The sequence below is a fragment of the Magallana gigas genome, chromosome 1, assembly GCF_963853765.1.
Source record: "Magallana gigas chromosome 1, xbMagGiga1.1, whole genome shotgun sequence".
Taxonomy (NCBI): domain Eukaryota; kingdom Metazoa; phylum Mollusca; class Bivalvia; order Ostreida; family Ostreidae; genus Magallana; species Magallana gigas.
The window spans coordinates 2,525,914-2,548,631 of NC_088853.1; the positions used below are offsets into that span (position 1 = coordinate 2,525,914).

A 22,718-nucleotide genomic window follows, 5' to 3' on the forward strand; every position below is an offset into this window, starting at 1 on the left:
TAGCATGACTAAGAAGTGAACTCGCCGGGTCAAAGTTTTGTCGTGAGCAGCTAACTAAGATGTTTGCAGCGTCCTCGAATTTCAATTTAAAAACTGCTGCACATTATTCTTTTGTGTTGAATTGCATGAGATCAGAAATTAATTAATTAATGCTGATTGTTGAACATTAAAAAACCAAAAAGTTCCAATTCGATTAAAGCCAGTCATGTAACGTATCACCTGAGAAGAAGTAAATAAATAATAAGAGAGGACATGTTAAACAATCATTCTGATAGTATTACATAAATAACAAGCATTCTGAGAGTATTGCATAAGCAATACACGTCCCCTACCGTTAACCCCTTTGATTGAGAATGACAACAGTTTGAGACCCTGTATATTAAATATCCCAAATCATAAATGTAGTAATTGTAAAGTATGAAAAATGATTATAATTAACAGCAAACAATCTCAAAAATCCATTAAAAAAATACATATTTGAAGCAAAGCAAACACAGAAGTCTAACGTTAGTCTATATATCTCATTCAACAGCATAACCCGATAACGAACCCGATTGTAATAATAATAATGATAAAACCCTGCCGTTAAAATTTACACAATACTTGACACCATTTTACAGAACTTATTTGTTTGTTATTAGAAATGATAAATGTAATAAAACAAATAATGCACGATAGTATTTATTATTTTACTGACCACATAATGTCCTCGTTCATTTAGTACACACCGATAATGAACCCGATCATTAAACAATTTGGAGTGAAAAAATTAAATTTCTGGAAATTATGTTGACTATTCGCTACAAAAGTATAAACTTGGTCTGCTGTTTGATATTTTGAAGCTGCTCAGCAAGTTTCACATCATTCGTCAAACGCATGCAGAAAAAAACAACGAAAAACTGAAGTGGAACAGACAGACGGACGGACAGACAGACAGACGGACGGACGGACGGACGGACGGACAGACGTACAGACAGACAGACGGACTGACGGACGCCGACGGACTGAGCTATAGTCCCCTCCGGTGAAACCGGTAGGGGACTAATAAGAGAGAACATGTTAAACAATCATTCTGATAGTATTACATAAATAATAAGAGAGAACATGTTAAACAATCATTCTGATAGTATTACATAAATAATAAGAGAGAACATGTTTAGCAATTATTCTGATAGTATTACATAAATAATACACGTCCCATACCGGTTTGTAGAAATCTGAGAAAATAATGCACTGTTATGCAGAATATCATTTCTAACCGTCTTCTGTACCCCGAATCAACAGACCAACCCGAAACGAACCCGATTGTAATAATACAATAGCCCTGTCGATTAAATTTACAATACAATGCATGACACTATTTTACAGAACTTATTTGTTACAAACAATAAAAAAAGGAATGGTCCAAGTAATGCACGATATTATTACTGACTGCATACTTTCCTCATTTGTTCAACACACATCAAACCCGATAACGAACCCAAACATTAAAAAATGGAATATAAACAATTAATTTTTATCGAAAATGTGTCAACCCGACGTTACAAAAGTGTAAACTTGATCTTTAGTTTGAGATTTTGAAGCTGTTCACCAAATTTCATATCATTCCTCAAACGCATCAAGAAAAAAAATGTGGAAAACTGAAGTGGGGCAGACAGACGGACGAACAGACGGACGGACGGAAAGACGGACTGAGGGACGCAGAGGACAGCCACAGTTCCCTTCGGTGAAAACCGGTATGGGAACAATAATTTTAAGTAAAATTGGGGGTCTTTCGTCACCAACATGTGTATGTCTAGAGGAGAGAGAGAAAGAAAAAAGAGAGAGAAATACAGACAGAAACATAGCCAGAGACGGAAAGAACGAAATAGCGAAACAGTGAAGAGAGAGAGAGAGAGAGAGAGAGAGAGAGAGAGAGAGAGAGAGAGAGAGAGTTGAGTACTCCAAGTTTTAACTTTGCAGTTAATATGTTCAAGGGTAATCTACAACAAGTACACAACGACATGTTGATACTTAGCGCCAATCTTCAGAGTCCTATAACCCAGTATTCTTATCAATGTTCTCCTATAATTGTTTCCATAATTCCCCCCAAAATTGTGTAGCCATTTCCATAAAAGAATATTTTTCTATATGTGAAAAATTATTCCCGTGCACATGCGCAAATGTACCTCAAACGTTATTCGTTTACGAATGTGCATAGGTAAAACACCGTTATTTATTTGTAGGATTTTCTATAAAATTCTTTTTTTATGTATCTAGTCATGCTGGCAAAATTTGGGTTTGGTTTTTAACATCGCAAAAATGGCGTTAAAAACGGTATATATGATTTTCTATCACATTCTTTTTTATATGCATAAAACAATTTGGGTTCCGTTTTCAACATCGCAAAAATGGCGTTAAAAACGGCAAACAAACCTTTAAGTGATTGAATGTAATGCATTAAATGCACATATCTACAGGTATAGAGGGCCCTGGTGGTTCTGGTCAGAAACTCTGAACAATTCAAACCTGTCAAATTAGAATGGTAAAGTTACCGAAAATAAACTTTGGAGTCCCCCTCCCCTCCTCGATAACAGCCTCTCTTCCGAATTAAAATCGAGTTCCGTGCATGCATTCGTAAACTGGGAAAACTGTCTAGGAATAACAAGACAAAAATTGTTAATCGCTTAGTTGAAAATCCATATCTTGATGTTAAATGAATTTTGACATATTTTATTTTTAGATTGGTTGGGTCTATTATGTAAACGGCAGTTCAAACATTTTGTATGATAATTACCGGTATGTCATTCAATTTTAATCGTCAAATAATAAGATATAAAGTTAAACTATTGATGTTTATTCCGCAGTAGTTGAATTTCCAGTTTATATTGCACATGGCGGAAAGGGGTATATTTTTTACATGTATTTATCTTGAGATCTACACGTGGAACTAAAATATATGTCAAAGTAGTGAAGTTCTGTCGGGAGTTGATTTAATAGATTATCAAATATCTTAAAAATCAACAATATGGAATTTCGAATGGCAAATAGCTTATGAGATGTATTTTAATTATTACGCATATTTTTTGCCTAATGAATATACATTCTCGGGCTTCGACAAAAAAAAACAGAACTATAGACGGAAAAGCCCATATGAATCATGTTCTGTACAAAGTTGCTTAGGAGAGGATCCACCTGCTTCTAAATACATTTCATTGAATTTATCGATTATATTCAAGTACTGAGTCTTGTCAGTGTGATAATTTGTGTTAATTATGTCCAAACACTGTTTCACTTCCTTTTTGCCCGAGTAACTGCAGATGGGAGTTGATTAAATTCAACTCCCAAAAAATGTGTTAATCCATGAAAATAAAATCATACTGCTTTCTCTTAAACAAATATGTATAGTTAATGCATCTATAGACTTTAGTTTATCATTTTAGAAATAGAATATCAAACTACAAGGGTCATTTAAAAGTCAATTCCTCTAATGTATTGCGATTGTTATGAGCGCTTCATTAAAGGAAACGAGGTACCAACATTTGCCTTATCCCAATTTTACTTGAAAAGAAATTATCGAATTCCATTGTAAAATAGGAATGATATAGGCCCTAATTATAAAAAAGTTTAACCCTTTCGCTGCCAACGTAAATATTTGAATTGCCAAATATTTAACGTCACTGGTTACGAAAGGACTATGTGCGGTATGGTCAAATGCCTATAACTTTTATCTTGATTTTAGTCAGCATTGCTTATTTGCTGTTTATCTATGACGTCACCTAAATGACATAATTCCCGCAAATTTTCAAACAAATGAAAATAATCTCATTTTTGCTCTATATTTTGCATTTGGAAGTATAGAGCGCAGGTCTCCTCAAGTGCGATTTTAACATATGTTTTTCTTCAGATATGTATACACATTATACTAAAAAATCGTACTTGAGCAAGCCTGCACTCATTGTTTCCCAGTCGAAAAACCATCGGAAACACCCATATTTTGCTACAAAACACCAATTTATCAAAATAATGCAATCTTTATGACGTCATTTCTACATTATGACGTCACTGTGGTGTTAAGTCGGCCCTCGGAGGGAATGTTTTCTCTAAAATATTCAACACTATCGAGTTCTTTATCTTACTTAAAATCCCCCCATTGAACCTCCAAGAAGCATTGACCCATTCATATATCCAACTGTGCTGTAATACAAAAGCATCAAGCTCATTTGAGATTCCAATAGTACCATACACAATAGCCTAACCAAACACACCTTTTATTCATGGACGAGTGAATAGGTGCGCATCTTATAGTAAACCATTCCGCTGTACTGAGCAGACTTAAATGTAGATGATGAACTTTTTAACGCAAAGTACATTTAATGTATATAGATCTAGAGGTCTACACTACCGGGAAAGACACGAATACCGTTTGAATGATATTTTAGACTTGCAAGGAGAAAGGACAAATCAGAAATTTGACGAAAATTAACAGACGATGATTTGTTAAAATTTTTATAGGAGTCTTATGAAGTCAAAGTGCGACAATATTAAGGAAAAGGAGTGATATGGTTCAAGGTTCAAAGAGGAAGTCTAGTACTGTTTATGGAAGTGATTTATATGTGATCCCAAATCTATCAAAATTAGGAAAAGGATATATTTCTGCTGAAATTTCATTTGTGGCTTATCGGATTTACATTTACGGATGACAAGATTTTATAAATTTGGATATATGTTGGAAATACATGTTTTAACATTTTGTCATTTTTATTTGTTTTATGCACTGTTGGATATTTGAATATCCAACTGACGGGCGGTTGGATATTAAAAATATCCAACTGCCCATCAGTTGGATATGTATATATCCAATCACTGTTGATTGAATAGTGAAAATAAACGTTGACAAAATACAATAGGTGACGTCATTGACAAACATGACGGTAAATTGATTATGGAGGCGCTATAAGAAGTTTTAGATTGTGCATAAGAGGAAGAAAGAAAAGTTTAAATGTTTGATGTTAAAGATATAAAAAAGCGTTTGAACAAATAATGAGCTTTTCGTAACTAATCAGATAAAATGGATATCAATATTTGACAGTTTGTTTTGATGAGCAAAATATAGATCGTTACATCCCACCGAAAGTCAAAGCACTTGTAAAATGGCTCAAATAAATACTGTCATTGCCTGCTAATAGGTTTTCTTCATTTTTTAATACTGAACAACTCGATAAAAAAAAGTTATACACATAAAAAATAATGAAAGGATTGACGCAAGCTACAACAGCAATGAGTTGAACTAAATTTTAAAAAAAGAAACAATAAGGATAGCATGATTGTGGTGTTTAGTTTAGCTAACCATTTATACGTATATACATGTACAGTAAGTACAATGTATATGTACTACCAACACTAAAACACCTTCGCAATGCATGACAATAGATACATATAAAATGCATGATAAATCGTACGGAAGCTCGTTTGTGCCACGTAGGAAATTAAAAATATTTCATCTGGCGGCCGCCAGATAGTTATTTGGCGACCGCATTTTATTATCAGACGGCCGCCACATAATGTTCTGGCGACCGCCACTTATATATCTGGCGGCCGCAACTTAATATCTGGCGGCCGCCACATAATTTATCAAGCGGCCGCCACCTTAATCATTTTGCAAAACGTGAGTGTTAGTGTATTTATATTTGGTTGAGAAGATTGATGTTGACACAGCCGCTGCTAAATTATCAAAACTAAACAACTGTATAAATTTGAAAAAAGGAAGGTTTCTTATAGTAGTTAAGTTTTATTTTTTTTCTCGAATATTCGAAAAAGCGAATATTTCATTCGAACAAAATGAAATTCGTCCACTATCTCTTGAGAATTAAACAAAGTACATTTACGGTCATTTCTAGGTATGTTTTTATACCTTCCATTTTAAACGGTTAAGGAATGCGCTGATATTCTATATTTACATAACAGAGACATTTCTTTATGTGACAGCCGTTTCAAAAGACATATCTGTAAACAAAAATGTGAAGCTATTTCCTTGTACACTATACATTTTAAAGAATTTTCAAAAACACTATAACAATTCTGTATGAACGCGTCCGTAAGGCGCTGTTCAACTAGTAGAACCAATTATTTAACATTAGTAACTTCTTGTTGTTCTCAAAAATTTCCAAGTCCCAGATAATAAAGTTCATTTCTAACAAGACTTACCCAGTTTTTACATTTTTGCTGTTGTTTTTCATATTTATATAACAATTCCTTATAACAGTTCTGAAGTATACAATTATTTGTTGTCAGCAAGCTACACCAGTATTTCAAAATACGAATTTTTCTTTGTACATACATAGGATATCTACCAAATTCAAAGTAAACCATAAAATTATTGGTAGATTTTCGAAGCGACATAATTCTTTTCAAAAGATCAATATGTTTTTTTCAACTTGTGGGGCTTTATGAAAACCCCAAGTTTAACACCCATAGTTCAGAAAAGATCTAAAATATGTATCAAATAAAGAGAGCGTGGTCTCAACATTTCGACTATTTTCATTAACCCTTTTCAACAGTAGAAACAAATATGTTTTTGCTTGTATTGAGTTTTGAGTAGAGTCAAATTTGCCATTATACTTGAAATTAACACCAAGATAAGTAAATACGTCAACATTTTCGAGCTCTGTGTTATCATAAAAAAAGCATTTTTCAGAGCTTTTAATTTTTCCAACATTTCGAAAAACAACCATTTTTGTTTTGCTAACATTTACCTCTAGCTTCCAACTATCTGTATACGCTTTTTGTGTATCTAACATTTTTTGAAGCCCTTCTACACTTTCTGAGAATAACACAGTATCGTCAGCATACAAAAGTAAAACAGATTCAAATCTTGAAGCTCAATGCTTTGACAACAGTTTGAAAGTAATTCATTTTCTAGATCATTAATAAATAATAAAAACAACATGGGTGAGAGTGCATCACCTTGTATAAGACCTGACTGTAAAGGAAAATATTCGAAAAATTGACCATTAACTTTCACACAGCTTCTGATGTCATTATACATAGATCTAATGATATTAAACAATTTTCCATTAATACCAGCTTTAACCAATTCATGCCATAGTTTATTGTGTTGAATGCTGTCGAACGCCTTTTTAAAGTCAACAAAACAACAGTACAAACGTGTCTTGTCATTCAACGTTTTGCTTATTAATGAGTGTAAGACAAATATAGCATCTTTTGTCCCTGATCCAGGTTTAAACCCAAACTGTGTCACTTACTACATTATTTTCCTCACTCCACAACAACAGACGTTTATTCAAGATAGATGTGAATAATTCTGAAATATGACTTAATAAAGTTATCCCCCGATAATTGTATGGGTTATTTGCATCACCTTTTTTATGAATAGGGACAATTATTCCTTGTGACCAAACAGTTGGGTAACAACCGGCATTCAAAATGGCATTGAACAGTTTTGTCAAAAGAGGTGAAAATACATTTGAAAAACTTTTGAAAAATTCATTAAGTACATTATCAAAACCTGCAGACTTATTTAATTTTGAATCAGCAATTGCTTTGTTTATTTCATCAATTGTACATGGAGTCAAGTTGTGGAAATATCGGGGGTTCGGTAAATTCGGGTCCGGGGTCTTCATAATCAGTTTGGTTGATCGCAATATTTTTGAAGTGTTCATAAAAGTCTAATGTCGAGAGCGTTGTATTATTTCTCTTTTTTGCACCTTTAAATACACGGAAGAATGACTTTGGGTTGGATCGGCGGAGTAACTCCAGTTGATTTCTCTCATTTCTTTGGTATATACGTTTAATACGAGTTTCGACGGTTTTGTATTTCTTTTTGGCAGCAGCGAGTTTATCATGGTTTTCCGGTGTTCTAGATGTGTTGAATGTTGACAAAGATTTTCTGTATTCCTGATAAAGGGCCTTGCATCGATCATCGAACCATGATTTGTGTTCTGAGTTGGTGTTTGACTTGGAATGTTGTTTGGAATCGCGTACGCTGTTTTGGTTATATGTTATTTCCTTTTCACAGAACTCACTGAAAGTGTCTAGTATTGCGCTGGAAAAATTTGTCGCTGAGATGTTGATACCTTCTGGAGATTCGTCTATATCTTCAACAGAAGCGATTATAATTGGTGAACTATGGTCTAGTCGTTTTTTTATTTCGTCAATAGCATCCCGAATTCCGGAAATCATCTGGATTTTTTTTATTTTACAATATTGCGCATGCGCATTGCATTAACGCTAAATCACGGGAGCCGTTTTAGTTTACGTTCCAACAATATCAAATTTGCATGGATGAACTCAGAAACAATACTACAAATACGTGAAAAATGTTATTGGAAATCTGCTTTATATATTCTGGTAAAAAAAAAAAAAAGTTGGTGAAATAGAATTGAATTCTTCAATAATTTGAATAAGATATTTAGATGAAAGGTATTTACAGTCTCAAAATGGTTTGTTATTTTAAAAAATCGTTTTGGATCGATTCTGCAATTTCCTACTACATTACGGTTATATGGGAGGCATTTTAACTGTGGTGACGGCCTGTTCTGACGCGGGGGTGTTAAGGAAGCATATGGAATCTGAGTTGCATGTAATTCTGTGAAACCACAAATCTTAATTATTATGTACATATTTAAATATCTAAGCAACGAAACGCAGATCAAAAACAAATAAAAAATACTGAAGACAATTTTTTCCAGAAATTAGTTTGTATTACGTAGATTTATACATTGATGACGTCATGACTAAAAGTTGAATGTCGTGTGAATTTGATCGGAAAGCATTGTAAACATATTCAAAATATAACTAATCTAAGAACTCTAATAAAGTATTGTGGTGTGATTTATTGAGAATTGAACATAAGAATACTGGGGGAGATGTTAGTTTTATCAATCATTCGCTAAAAGGTATGTAAATTTGCTTTTATTTCTCGGCCAGGCTTTCTTCTGTCGTTGTTTACGATATAAAAATCCGACTAGAACAACACTACCCCGTATATATTGAACTTGAAATTTTATGCGTATCGTTAGTTTGATCAATGCTTAAATTGTAAAGTGCTGCTAGAATCCCATGTTGTGTGTTGTTTTGATGCAATTTGCCGTTTTCCGTGCAAACTATATAAAAGTTGGGAAGGTTTTACAAGAACCGGATAAATAACTTTTTAATAAGGAAAAACATAGGATTCTAGCAGCGGTTTTGATTAAACTGAGATGTTTTGCTTTCACTTGGTATGTTTATTTTATTTTTGAAACCGCGGGGTAGTGTTGTTCTATCTCATTTTATGTTAAGGAATATACGTAAGCTATTTATAGTTGTCACGTGATAATGCACCAATGTGGCAGTTATGTACTACCCGATTTTATTGCACTGACATCTATTTTAAAGGATAATACTAAGTTTTTGATCTTATTCAAAATAATAATTTAATTTCACAATTTTAAATATAACAGTCAAAATAAGACGCTAAATTGCCCATATGCTTCCTTAACACCCCCGCGGAGACACAGTTAGATTATTTTAATTAAGCAGAGGGTAGTGAAATAAATAGCATTATTACAGGCTTAACGCTTGGTTCTGTTAACGTCAACAATACGGTGTGTCGATGTATCTATTTTATAAATGTTCGATATCATATGCAATGTTAACCCGTGCACGCACGGGTCAAAGTCTAGTAATCTATAAGACTGGTGCCTCTCGAGTTACAGAAGGTCATTTTTCCTGTTTTATCATCACTAGACCGACCATTCAAGATTCTCAACTGCGTTGACTTACATAAAGAGATTAGGGCACGTCCATTGGAGTTGATAGTATTCTTATCTTCTGTTCTGCGTTTTGTAATTTCTTCATCCGGGATATAACTTAGGACACTTAGTATATGACTATGTAAAGTTTTATCAATAATATCAGATTCAATGAAATCTGCTGCAATTCCACACCTGCTATTCAAGTCAACCATAATAGGTACATTTCCGCGAAAGATATATTTCGCAACACTGTCCTCTAGAATATCAAAAATCTCTATATTGTAAGCAGAGTGGAAGACGCTTCCCTCGGGTGGTATGTATGTGAAGGCAATATAGAGGTCCTTACCAGTGTCAAATAATCGTTTGTCAAGCTTTACCCAAATAATGCTATCGAATAGAACCTCGGATACAGTGATAATTGACTTTAGCCACGTTTTGCTAGCAAGTAAAAATCCACCCTCTTTACATTTACTTCTCTGTATTGGCGGGAAAACGTCAAAATCACACAGTTCAAAATCATTATCGCTAGCCAGGTCTTACACAAGAATATCAAATCATTGCCCTTTAAAAGAGTTTGAAAGTGTTCGTCCTGTAATTTTTTATCAAGAGATCTCTGGACGTTCCAGCTACATATCTTCAAAAGATGTTCAAATGAACCCCTTCCGCTGTCCTAATTTGTATCATCGGGTACCTTGACCTCTTTTCCGTCTATAATATAGTGTCTATTTACTAATAAGCTTGCGCGTTGGTTGTTTTTCTTAGCTTCTTGGTAGATAGGGTAAAGCCTCTTTCTCGCTTCGATTACCTCTGTGGGGAATTGCTCACGAACAAAATAGTTGGTGCCTTTCAGGTTTTTTGAATGGGATCGGACTGTTTCTCTTTCTTTATGAAAACTGAACTTGGCCACAATTTTCCTATGTTTTTTCTTGTCAATAGGTCCAGCCCTGTGAACCCTTTCAAAACTGATATTTTTGGCAAACTGACTATCTAGTCTCATGTCATGTTCGATAAATTCATATAGGATTTGCTCTGTTTCTTCTGGTTTTTCATTCGGTTTCTCGGGAATATTAAAAAATATTAAGTTGTCTTTTATAATTCTGGTCTGTAAATCAAGCAAATCGTCTTTTGTTTTGGCTAGATCTGCTTTGATATTGCTTGTTGTGTTTTCAAAAACAGATGTGTTTGTTTTGCATTTGGCAACTTCCTATGTTAGATAATTAACTGTTTGCTCCATATGAGCGAATCTAGTTTCAAGATTGCCAAGTTTATTAAGAATTTCATCTAAGCAGTTAAACTTTGAAAATTTGTTGTGGATATCCACTACCATGTTCTAAACAGTGGGCACAGGGGCTTGAAACTGGGGGAATCCTGACGGTACACTAAAATGAGGGTGTTGCTGGAGATTAGGGCTATGGGTTGGGGCTCCTTCCGGTACCTGTGTGTTTGTCATTTGGTTGGGTGTTTGTTGCATCATAGCTAATTCGGGTCGAGCATTTAGAATTTCATTTGAACCGGCTATCATTTCGCCAGTGGAGCCAAGCGTGACATTTTGACTAGTAATACTAGTACTCTGTGTATGTGTGTTATGTTGGTCATACAATTCTTGCGTTCTTTTGGGTGATAATTCACTTTCTGTTCCTGCAGAACTTCTATCAGACCGCCTACGTTTGCCAATTTCAATTTCGTTTTTGTTTGTGTTTCTACTCTTAGCCTTTGTAACATGTGCCATATACAATCAGGTGCGAATACCTTTGTTTATTTCAGGTAATGCGACTATTCACGGACTATGATAGTCATGTAGAAAAACGCTTTGCTATAAAACTACTGAATATCAAGACACGAGAAGTAACAATACTAGTACATACACTTTCCAATGTCTGTTTGTGCTGTTTTTGCTCTTCATAAAACGTCTCTATGTGCAACTACCCGGATTCTCGATTAGAGCTCAGCGAACACGTCCGCCATTCACCACGTCACAACCCCCCCCCCCCCCTAAAAAAAAGAGAAAAAGATTACATTCACGATTTTTTTTCATTATAAGAATGGAATGAAAATGCTAGCTATTCTTGTTATGCCCCTGATTTTGTTATTTTACATATAACTTGTAGTCATATTTTAAAATCTCGTAGGAAAGTATTAAATTAAGTAATTCCAGTGTTTCTGTTGTTTGGGGTTTTTTAGCCAATGTGTTCTCACGCATGAATTTGGTATGCTGAGGATCAGTCGTGTCATTCATATAAAGTCTCTTAACTGACCATTCGTTTTTTACCCAGAGAGACTGTGGCCGATCACGATCTTTTAATTGTACTGCCTTCCATGCGATTTGGAATAAGAGTTTAACAACACAGTCAGTTAAATAGTTTCATTTACATGGCCGTGAATGTTACACATTTATCCTAGTTTATCCTTATAAAGTCATCGGAGAGTAGGATCCGCTCTCGTGATAATATTGCCTGTACTAGCTGTCGTGGTAAAAAAAAACTGACTTTAATCTGCGTTGATAAATTATTATACCAAAATTAAAACATATATATGTTATTTTTTTGTATTTGGTATGTAAAAAATCAACGTGCATGCTGCACACATAAAGTCTGGGTGTGGATCCGTTAGTTAGAGATCTAGTTAATTAAAGTCTATTGAGACAATTACATTTTACAAGTCACTGAATCACCGTGTCCTGTTATAATATTCAATCTTTTTTCAGCAACTGACAAGAGCAATCTTTAATATAATTTTTAATCTTTTTTTTACATGGCACCAACGGGCTTCCGTAAAATAGTTACATAGAATATTAATTACATGAAAAAACTTTCCGGAATGAAGTAGAAACTTTTAGCAAGGGAGATGATAGCGTCAGATGGTATTGACTAGGACGTTTCTCATGCGCTGGATGAGCTTTCTACATAGAACATAAATCATACCGCTGGATTCAGTTCCTCCCAGATGTCTGATGAATTGTGTTTAATTGCCAATTTATTAGAGATCAGATACAAATGTACAGATTTATGAAACAATTCTTTGAAGGGGATTATTGCACCTGCCGCGCCGATTGAAAAGAAAAACAAAAAGATTTAATAGGTCACATATATATTTCATATTTCTTCCCCTTCCCAACTACGTTTTATTTCTTAAGGTTGATTAACACATCGTCACAAAATGGCTGACTTCTGATCGAAACGAAATTTCATTATGTTAAAAGGATTTTATCAACAGAAACATCTACATCACTTCATAGCCGGGTGGTTAAAGTGTTTGGCTTATGATCCGTACATCCCGAGTTCGAATCCATTGGGGGCTTTTGCTGTTACTTACTGAATTGAATTTCTAATATTTTTTTTTTTTTTTATCCCCAAACTGCAAATTTTCGTTTATTTGACATATGTACGGTTAATTTATCATAAAATCTTTCATAATCAAATAATTTACTGTTAGTTCGAGTGACTTTTTCCAGGTGTGTTATTCCACTTTAGACAAAGAATGTATTTTTTAACGTTAAAAATGTTGTTCTAACCCAGTTTATGATGTCTAAGTAAAACGTCGCTAGCTGTTGAATTTAATTCAGTCGTTATTTAAATTTCAGTTCTTTCTGCATCAACAAACCGATCAAAAGTAAAGTTAACCGACAATTATTGCACACAGTTCAGGTTGCATTTTCATAGTTCCATAAAGGAGAACCTTGGAATGTTTTCCCTGCAAATCTCAGCACTTTCAGTCTTTCAGTAGGTGCTCTTTATTGCCAAATTCACTCTCACGCAAAGAACGACGACAATGAAAATTAGAATAATTATTTTGGTGAAATACGGTTATGTATAATTTTAAATATTTCTCCAAACAAATATCTAAACCTTTCAAGCAGACGATTTTTATCTTTGTAGATTTTTAATTTTAGAATGACAGTAAATCTCTTATTCAGTAAAATGACTATGAGTCTAGGTTTAGGGTAATTCTATTAGTCAAAATTCATCTTTACAAAAGATAATCTATAATTGTAAATACTTCGAAAGTGTGGGATATATTTCTCGTGTCACAAAAAACGACTGAGTACATTGCGTGCAAATGCAGGCGCCTTTCTTTTATATAATTTGACTTTTGAACAAGTTAACTTGATCTCAATCTTAACACTAGTTGTCATGAGAACATTTAATTTTTTATAAGTAGTTCAACATTGTGTATGAATTTTACGTCCCGGTTAATTGATTTTAAAGAGTTTGAGTTATATTCTCAAGGAACCCGACATCAAACTGATAAGTGACAAAGTCCTAAAAATAAATACAATTTTACGTGTGATAATAATTGAATGGCATTAAATGGTTATTTGAAAAAAAAAAGGCCTTTATGATAAATGATATAAGCACATGTAGATTCATCTGGTGATTCATGCGGAATGTGAAGGTGGCTATATTGCAGAAAAAATGCATATTTTTTTTCGGCAATGATCGCTATCTTCATAACCCACATGAATCATCCAAAAAAGCATTTTATCTTTTATATTTACATCTTTCTTTTAAAAAAAATAATTAATTGATTGTAAAAAGTAAGTAAAATCCACTAAATTACTGTTAATACGTTAGCTAAAAGAAACGGCCAAAACGTCTCCAGTGAGACTTTGTGTTTGACATCATCATGATTATTTCGTGCAATCCGTGATTTCTCTTAGGTCGCTGTAGGTTTTGACCAATCCATAAACGGAGCGTATATATATATATATATATATATATATATATATATATATATATATATATATATATATATATATATATATATATATATATATATATATATATATATTAAGTCCTGTCAGTTTCAGTCGATGAAAGGTTAGACCAATCGATAAACGGGGCGCGTATTTTTCAGTCTGACTGCTTCTATATAGCTATGAAATAACTATACGTTTCCGTAAGAAATAGAAGGAATTATACTCGGAGGATGGAAATATGAAAATGAATGTTCAGGAGATTGTGACGCATTTCAAACATAAGCATAACACTTAAAGCCTGTATATTGGTAAAAGATTGACAAAAGTCAGTACAAGTAGCATTTTCAAAACCATGATGTTTTACCTGTGAAACACAATAAGATGGTATCATGCAAGAATTCTACTCTGACAAATTGTTTGGATCACCATGTCACATAAAAAAACACGACTCACATATTTTGTTCATATTTTTTCCACTGTATTCGGCATATTACTTGTATGACAAATAACTTTATTTTGAGATTTGTATTTAGAAAATAGCAGTAAATATAGTAATTAAGTGATAAGTGATATGACTTTTTCTGTGCTGTAAATTACAGTTGTAAGGGTGACAGAAGAATATACGAGCATGCACATGTAATTATGACGTCACTTACGTAAAATGACGTCAATTTAAATCGTTAACGTTTCGTGTGTCAATCATTATTCTAACCTGATTGCCAGTGCGAACTATTTCATTTTTAAAGAGGTTCGATCCTCTGATTTTGGGTAGCCATTTTGTGTCATCTCTAGTCTGGAAATTCTGTGTCATATATGAATTCTACTTGTAAATTCCTTTTTTACAATGTCAAATAAACTCTATTGAATAAAATAGTGAAGAAAAAATTCCATATTTAGAGAGTGTAGTAAGGGACTATATTTTGTGGCGGAAGGTTTTTAAGAAGAAAATGAGCATTTTTCATAACTCAGTTGTTTTAGAGTACCGTAATTTTAGCTTTCTTATTTTCCGTGCAGACCAAATTTTCGGATAGTTTATGCATTGGGATATCTTCGTATTGTTTCAAAGAACATATTTCAACAATATTTCAATATTTCTATCGACATATATTGGCATGTTTAAGTGATATTTCATAAAAGTAAAGAAAAAATCAACTCCAATTTTCCCCTAAAATTAGCTTATTTCATGCCATATCTCAAAATTTACATTATAGACCCATACTTTTGGTTTTATTTTCTGAATATTTAAGTTTCTTTTGGCAAGTCTGTCATAATTTGAGAAAAAATTGAGACTTTTAAATTATTTAATTTCATGTTGAATCGTTTATGAATAAAAATAGTATTTTTTCAGTGCAAAAAGGTCAAAATATCAATAAGGTGAAACAATTGCAAACTGTTTCATTATGATTATATTAATTTTATTAATTCTAAATAATGTAAATTTGTATTTGATACCATGGTTCATTTCGATAAAAAATTATAGAGGGAAAAGCGATTTATGTGCAATTTGCATTCTCAGTGCAGAAAGGTCATATTAAATACACCGTAGCACCGAAAGGAGCAGATAGACCCCAAAATTTTGTTTTGAATTTTGGTTTAGATTTGTGTGTAGATATTTAAAAAATACTTTAGAAAAAAACTTAGAGACTTTTGATTGCAGGATCCAACGTCCTTAAAGTACATGTAGTTGATCTTTATTTCATTTATTCAATACTGCTATGAGCAAGAGCATAAACAGAGCATACATGTAACATGGAATTATTTCTATCTCAAATTTCATTTTTTTTTTAAATATTACATGTAGGACATATGTACATATAATATTTTTTTCTTGTTAATTTATACCAAAAAAACTCCACACATAATCCACAAAAATTGCAATATATAATATTTTAAATGTGCAAAAATTTTATTACTGTTATTTTTAAAACCATAAAATATGTATTAAATATCTTATGTTTAAATCGGCCCAAAATCGACCCTGTGGCACAGAAGTGGTTTAGAAGCGCGAGGTGGGGGGATGGGGTAAATTAAAGACATACACATGTAGAAAGTGTGATAATGTATGCCGGTAATGTGGTATTATCTTATGGAAATGTTTAAATTAAAGACATTCACATGTAGAAAGTGTGATAATGTATGCCGGTAATGTGGTATTATCTTGTGTAAATGTTTAAATTAAAGACATACACATGTAGAAAGTGTGTTAATGTATGCCGGTAATGTGGTATTATCTTATGGAAATGTTTAAATTAAAGACATTCACATGTAGAAAGTGTGATAATGTATGCCGGTAATGTGGTATCATCTTATGTAACTGTTTGAATTAAAGACATACACATGTAGAAAGTGTGTTAATGTATGCCGGTAATGTGGTATTATCTTATGGAAATGTTTAAATTAAAGACATACACATGTAGAAAGTGTGTTAATGTATGCCGGTTATGTGGTACATGTAATTGGGCTCAATCATGGAAAACCCAGTTTAGATTATATATATATACATCCTAACAATACATTATAAATATAAGAAAAAGTATATGTTTACTTGCTAGTTGTTAAGAAATAAGGTATCATTTTTGGATGTCTATCGGGATATAGATACGGGTTGGTCACGTGATCAAATCCCATAAAGCCCGAAGGGCTTTAGGGAAGATTTGATCACGAACCAACCCGTATCTATATCCCGATATACATCCAAAAATGATACCTTATTTCTTATATTTACATTTGTTGCAAACTAACAATGCTCCATACTTTCTCTTTTGTGATGACCTAGAAAGCCGCTTCGATTAAAATGACGTAACAAAAAATAGTGCAACAATGTTGCAAGCATTTGATTATTGTGATAAATGAATATGACACTACTTTTGAGGAGACAACACTTTTTTATCATTAAAAAGGGAAACAGAAAAGAAAATTCACTTGTACAATTGAAAAAACTGATTGAAGCTTGGCGGAATAGTACCACCTGTGTTGAAGTCGCAGAGCGGTTAGAAATTTAAAGACAAGCGATTGAAAGTTGAGTTAGAGTATACTTAGGCATTTTCAGGGGGAAATCTATCGCAGAATCAAATTCAAGAGCATAATGATTTCCTCCGACATTATAGGCCTAGAGGAAAGGGATTTTAACTTCGATGATCTTTTTACGGAACAAATCGTACAGAAAACACAAGGAGTTAAATTTGACCGTGATCCGTGAATGTACTACACACGAAAGGTCTGTAATATTGCGTTTGCAATTTTGACCGACGCTTGTAATAAAATCAGAAATGAATTTTAACTGAATTAACTCCTTTGACAAATTACGATTGTAATTTTCAAGAACGCCTCGTTACGATGTCGAACCATAAACATTCTGTTTACATGCCTAACGTGTTATCTAGGCCTAACATGAATCATTTATCCCCACACTTAATGTTATATTTTTTATGAGAATGAATGAATTAAACTTCGTATAACAAAATACAAATACGTTTATTTTTTATGCCTAAATTATGTTTTCATACATACATAATTCTGGCAATTTCTTTAGTTAATTTAGTTAAGAAATTTGAATTTTGCAAGGGTTGGAGGGGGGTCCGTACCCCTGACCCCCTCTAGATTAGCGCATGGGGGAGTGGCATACTTAACCATAATTTTAGAAAAATCAACTATCATATCTATTTCCAAGGTGGAAGTGAAGGACATGTCTTGGTAGGCGCTGGCACGATAAGGGTCCTCCAAAGCTCAAAGTCAGGAATTGACCTGGATCTTTAAATGATGGCGTGGTTGAAGTACACCGATCATTGTTTCAAAAATATCAATAAATATATGCACTTTATTCTACATGAAATGCAATGGACCAATATTTTATTTACTGAGAACAAATCAAGAAATAACGTATTGTCAGGGACACCTACACTTACATGCAGCAGGGTACATCTGTTTGAACACTTAATGTCCATTTTACTCTTTAAAAAATTCCTCGTGTAATACATTTCATGCGCGGGTCTACAGGTGGAGTGGTTGCGTATATTTCCCCTGAAAAAAACAACCTTATTAAATAAGTAAAGCAAAGCTACCCCCCCCCCAAAGGCATTGGATCCCCCACCCGCTAAACAAAATACCCCCTCCCACATTTGTTCGCTTTTTGGACATACGTACGGTTTATTTATCATCATATCTATCGTAATTAAATAATTTACCTTTAATTTTAGTGACTTAGTCCACCTTAATGACTTTGTTTCTTTGTTGTGAACGGCTTTCTCCCCGTCAAAAACGAGCGCGGCCTTCGCTAAATTTCTCTACTGAAACAGTTCTTCAAATTCAGCCAACTTTTGGGACTTCGCCCCTCGTGCTTGAATTCAAATGCTGGTCCGGTCTCTGCCACATGCACAGCACTGCTCACCGTGGTGGGGTTTTTGGAAGTTTCTGAGTAAGCCCCGTTATGTTTTTATGATTAAACAACTCTGTTTTTCTATCGCTTTGTTTAGTAAGGAAGTAAAATAATGAAACTGTCTCATCGTTCGATAGTCCTATGTCACTGCATTCCATTCTATCTGCCATTTTACCTCATTTAAAACACATACAACTAACGAGCAAGCTTAGAGTGCCACGCCACCGCATTGTTCTACTATTTATATTACCTGATCACGTGACTCGAAACCTATTCGAGTTCATGTATGTATGAAAACTCATCACGCTCATGATCTCAAATACAGTTGAACGAATGGCAGAGCTTTATCGCCGTGTTTTAATGATAAAAACATGCGAGGTGAAAGGTTGTGAATAATGCGTGGTGGGTGGATAGGTGTAGAGGGACTGATTATCATGACAACACATTTAACTTAGAGAGAGAGAGAGAGAGAGAGAGAGAGAGAGAGAGAGAGAGAGAGAGAGAGGGAGAAAGAGAGAGAGAGAGAGAGAGGGAGAGAGAGAGAGAGAGAGAGAGAGAGAGATTAGTTATGCTGAAGAGGTTGATAATTTGAGTTATCTCCCTTATAACACCAAGTTATGACATATCCTGTTAATAATTTATAACAATTTTTTTTTCGAAATATCAAGACCATTAAGAATAATAAGAACCGATTTTGAAAGTTAACAAAAAGCAATCTTACTTGGAAATATAGAAAGTAATCAAAAATTAGCAGTAAGTAATACAAACGCATGTTAGAGGGCATTAGATGTAAACTTAAATGATATTTCAATCGTACAATTATACGCAACATCTTTTTTTTATTTACAAGAAACAAATTTCGATGATACTGAAGTCACTGTTTATGTGCGTTTGTTCCAATGTACAATGTACAGCAATAAAAAAAATCTTAGAATCGCGAAATTTATTAAAGCTTCAGATTACCGCATGCAACTGCATGCACTCTATAAACGACTAGTATTTAATTTTTTTTAAAATAGATAATCACTTGGCCGATATTTGTATTCATTGTTCATTGAGAGAGAGAGAGAGAGAGAGAGAGAGAGAGAGAGAGAGAGAGAGAGAGCGATACAATGTACATGTATTCATTCGTTGTGTAACATCGATAATATGAAAATTTTAGACACTATGTAAAAATCTTACTACTGACCGAGTATAAGCTACAACTATCGGCACTGTGCTATCGATTAGTGCCAAAAAATGGACATAATTAACGCAGATGTCTTATTGAAAGTTACATGCAATCTTACATTTTGGAAAAAAAAAATAAGTGAATAATGCTTATATATAATTAATTATTTCAAAGATTATGGTTTATAAAAATCGCATCACAAAATACAACGGTGCGTGTGAACTTAGTAAGCGATTATAATGTGGTGTAGACACGTGTTTTTATAAGTGAAACACAATTAAAAGCTGTGTTTGTCACTTTAATTTATGATATTATGATATTTTCTAAACAATTTGTGGAAAGAATGGGCGAGCTTGAACAGATCTGTAAAGTCTAAAACATGCATACATCAGGCACGTATCATCGTTTTTGCAAGTGGGGGGGCTAGACTCATCAAAAAAATCTTGACAAGCAAAAAAAAAAAAAAAAGGAAAATGTTATGTTTCCCAAAATCTTCAAATTCCTAATGGGGGGGGGGGGGGGGGGGGGGGGGGGGGGCTTGCTTACTATATGACTTCAATTTCACTACTCATTTCCTTATTTTCATATCAATTTTTTACATACTCCCAAAAAAGTGTGGGGGGGGGGGGGGCAACTCAATGATAATTCCATTTTTTATATGTAAATTTTAAAAAATTTGTTGCTGCGAGAAAAAGTGGGTGGGGGGGGGGGGGGCAGCCCCCTTGCACCCCCCCCCCCCCCCCCGATGCTACGTGCCTGTACATGAAAGGCGATGTCTTGATTGAATAGAAGTGTATAGGTTCAGCATGTGGGGTGACTTTTGTATTTTGTTGGTCTGAGTATTTGATACACTTTATTTGGCGTGTACGATTATATTTCAACACAGATGAACTTTTGAGCAACAAAGACGATAAATCCAGTGTTATTGGGAAATTTATCAACAAACTGTGATTATCTCAAATGTTTTTGGAAAAGAGGGTAGGGAGCGTAGATATAAACAACTTTAAAAGGAACGAGGTAATTAACAGGCTGTAAGAGAGAGAGAGAGAGAGAGAGAGAGAGAGAGAGAGAGAGAGAGAGAGAGAGAGAGAGAGAATTTCATCAGTTATAGATGCAGACACATCTCTCGATCCATGCTCGCAGATGGTAAAGGGCATAATATACATGTAAATAATTATAATGTGTTATGTTTTGCTGAGAAATAATTGATCTAAATACACGTACGGTTTGTCTAAAAGTCAGGACTGTTTACATGAATTTCCTTGCTCTAGAGACGTATAAATTTCCTCAACCAGCTTTTAGAGCATATTCCAAATAGTACTCAGCGGAAATTATGTCTTTTTTAGGAAAATAAATTTAAAATGCTCCCCAGTTTCGAACCCCCATACTTCACATTTGTATTAAGAGTCAGGGTTGATCTTGTACATGTGTTCTCTCTCTCTCTCTCTCTCTCTCTCTCTCTCTCTCTCTCTCTCTCTCTCTCTCTCTCTCCTCTCTCTCTCTCTCAGTGAGAAACACCACGTATTGTATCATTATAATCTGTGTGTACCTTTGTACAATGGTATTGAGATTGTAATACAATGAATGATAGAAGAACGTACTCCAAACTTTTTATAACCTTGGTTTAAGAGTCGTACTCAGTGGAGCGCGTACTCGGAGTACGAGTTTGAGTTTGAGTACGAGTATGTAAAAAGTTTTATAACCTCGGGGCCTGGTTTTCTTATAAAATTATCCCAGTAATTTATACATACTTCGAAAAAGTGCGTGTCTGTGACCGCTTTTAAAAAAGTGTGGGGGAGGGCAGGCCCCCATCCACCACCCCCACCCCCACCCCAATCCGCCCCCGATCCTGAAGCCTGTAAACATTTCTTTGTTTTGAAGTTGCCTAATTATAGGAAGTAAAAGACGTGTCATAATAAGCGCTGACGATTTTTAAACGATGGCGTAGTTTTAGTTTAAAAAAAAACAACTTATTAAAGCAGTGTAGTAAAGCTACCAAAAATAGACCTCATACCCCCTTTTCTCCGGACATGGTGATTGCTGCATATTTATGTTTAATGTATGTTGTTTCTTAAATAGATTGTGTCTATAATGCGAATAACATTTCTAGCTGTAATTCATAAAAATCCATTATGTCATTCGATTCATACCGTATATATTTTGTTTTCATTCATTATTTTGTGCAAAAGTGCGTGTACCGAATGTCCTTGACATGTTGTTATGTGCTTGTGTTCAGTTCAACAAGTGCGATGTTTTGGCTGCTGAAATAAACACGATTTCCGGTGTCAGTCAGAATCAGACATTCTGTTATAAACAAACACACTTCATCGTGACGGGACAGGAATGCTACAGATAGCAGGATTGTCGTCCAAAAGATAATTCTAAAATTTTATTTCACAAACGCATAATGAAATTTAACATGAATTAATAAAACAAAGCACATACAGTGAAACTGACCAGTAAATTCACTTAAATTGTTCTGGCAAACATTTCTGCAAAATATGTAGAAATACAGGATTGCTTTAGAAGTCATCCGTGGTCTCAAATCAATTTTTACCCCCCCCCCCCCCCAGATCCCTCCACCCACCCCCTTACTTTAAAAAATGTTTACTTCGAGTACATATACATTAAGTAATATAAAGATGAAATAAAGTAATAATGGAAACTAAGTTGACCGATTAATACATTTAAAACTAAATATTCGAACAGCTTTTTTCTATTTTTGAAAACCGGTAAATTCAT

At 34.1% G+C, this 22,718-nt stretch overlaps 1 pseudogene; it reads left to right on the forward strand.

Annotated features, from left to right (window-relative positions):
• The window catches only part of LOC136272941 (talin-1-like), a 220,999-nt pseudogene that overhangs the window by 101,766 nt on the left and 96,515 nt on the right, over positions 1 to 22,718 (forward strand).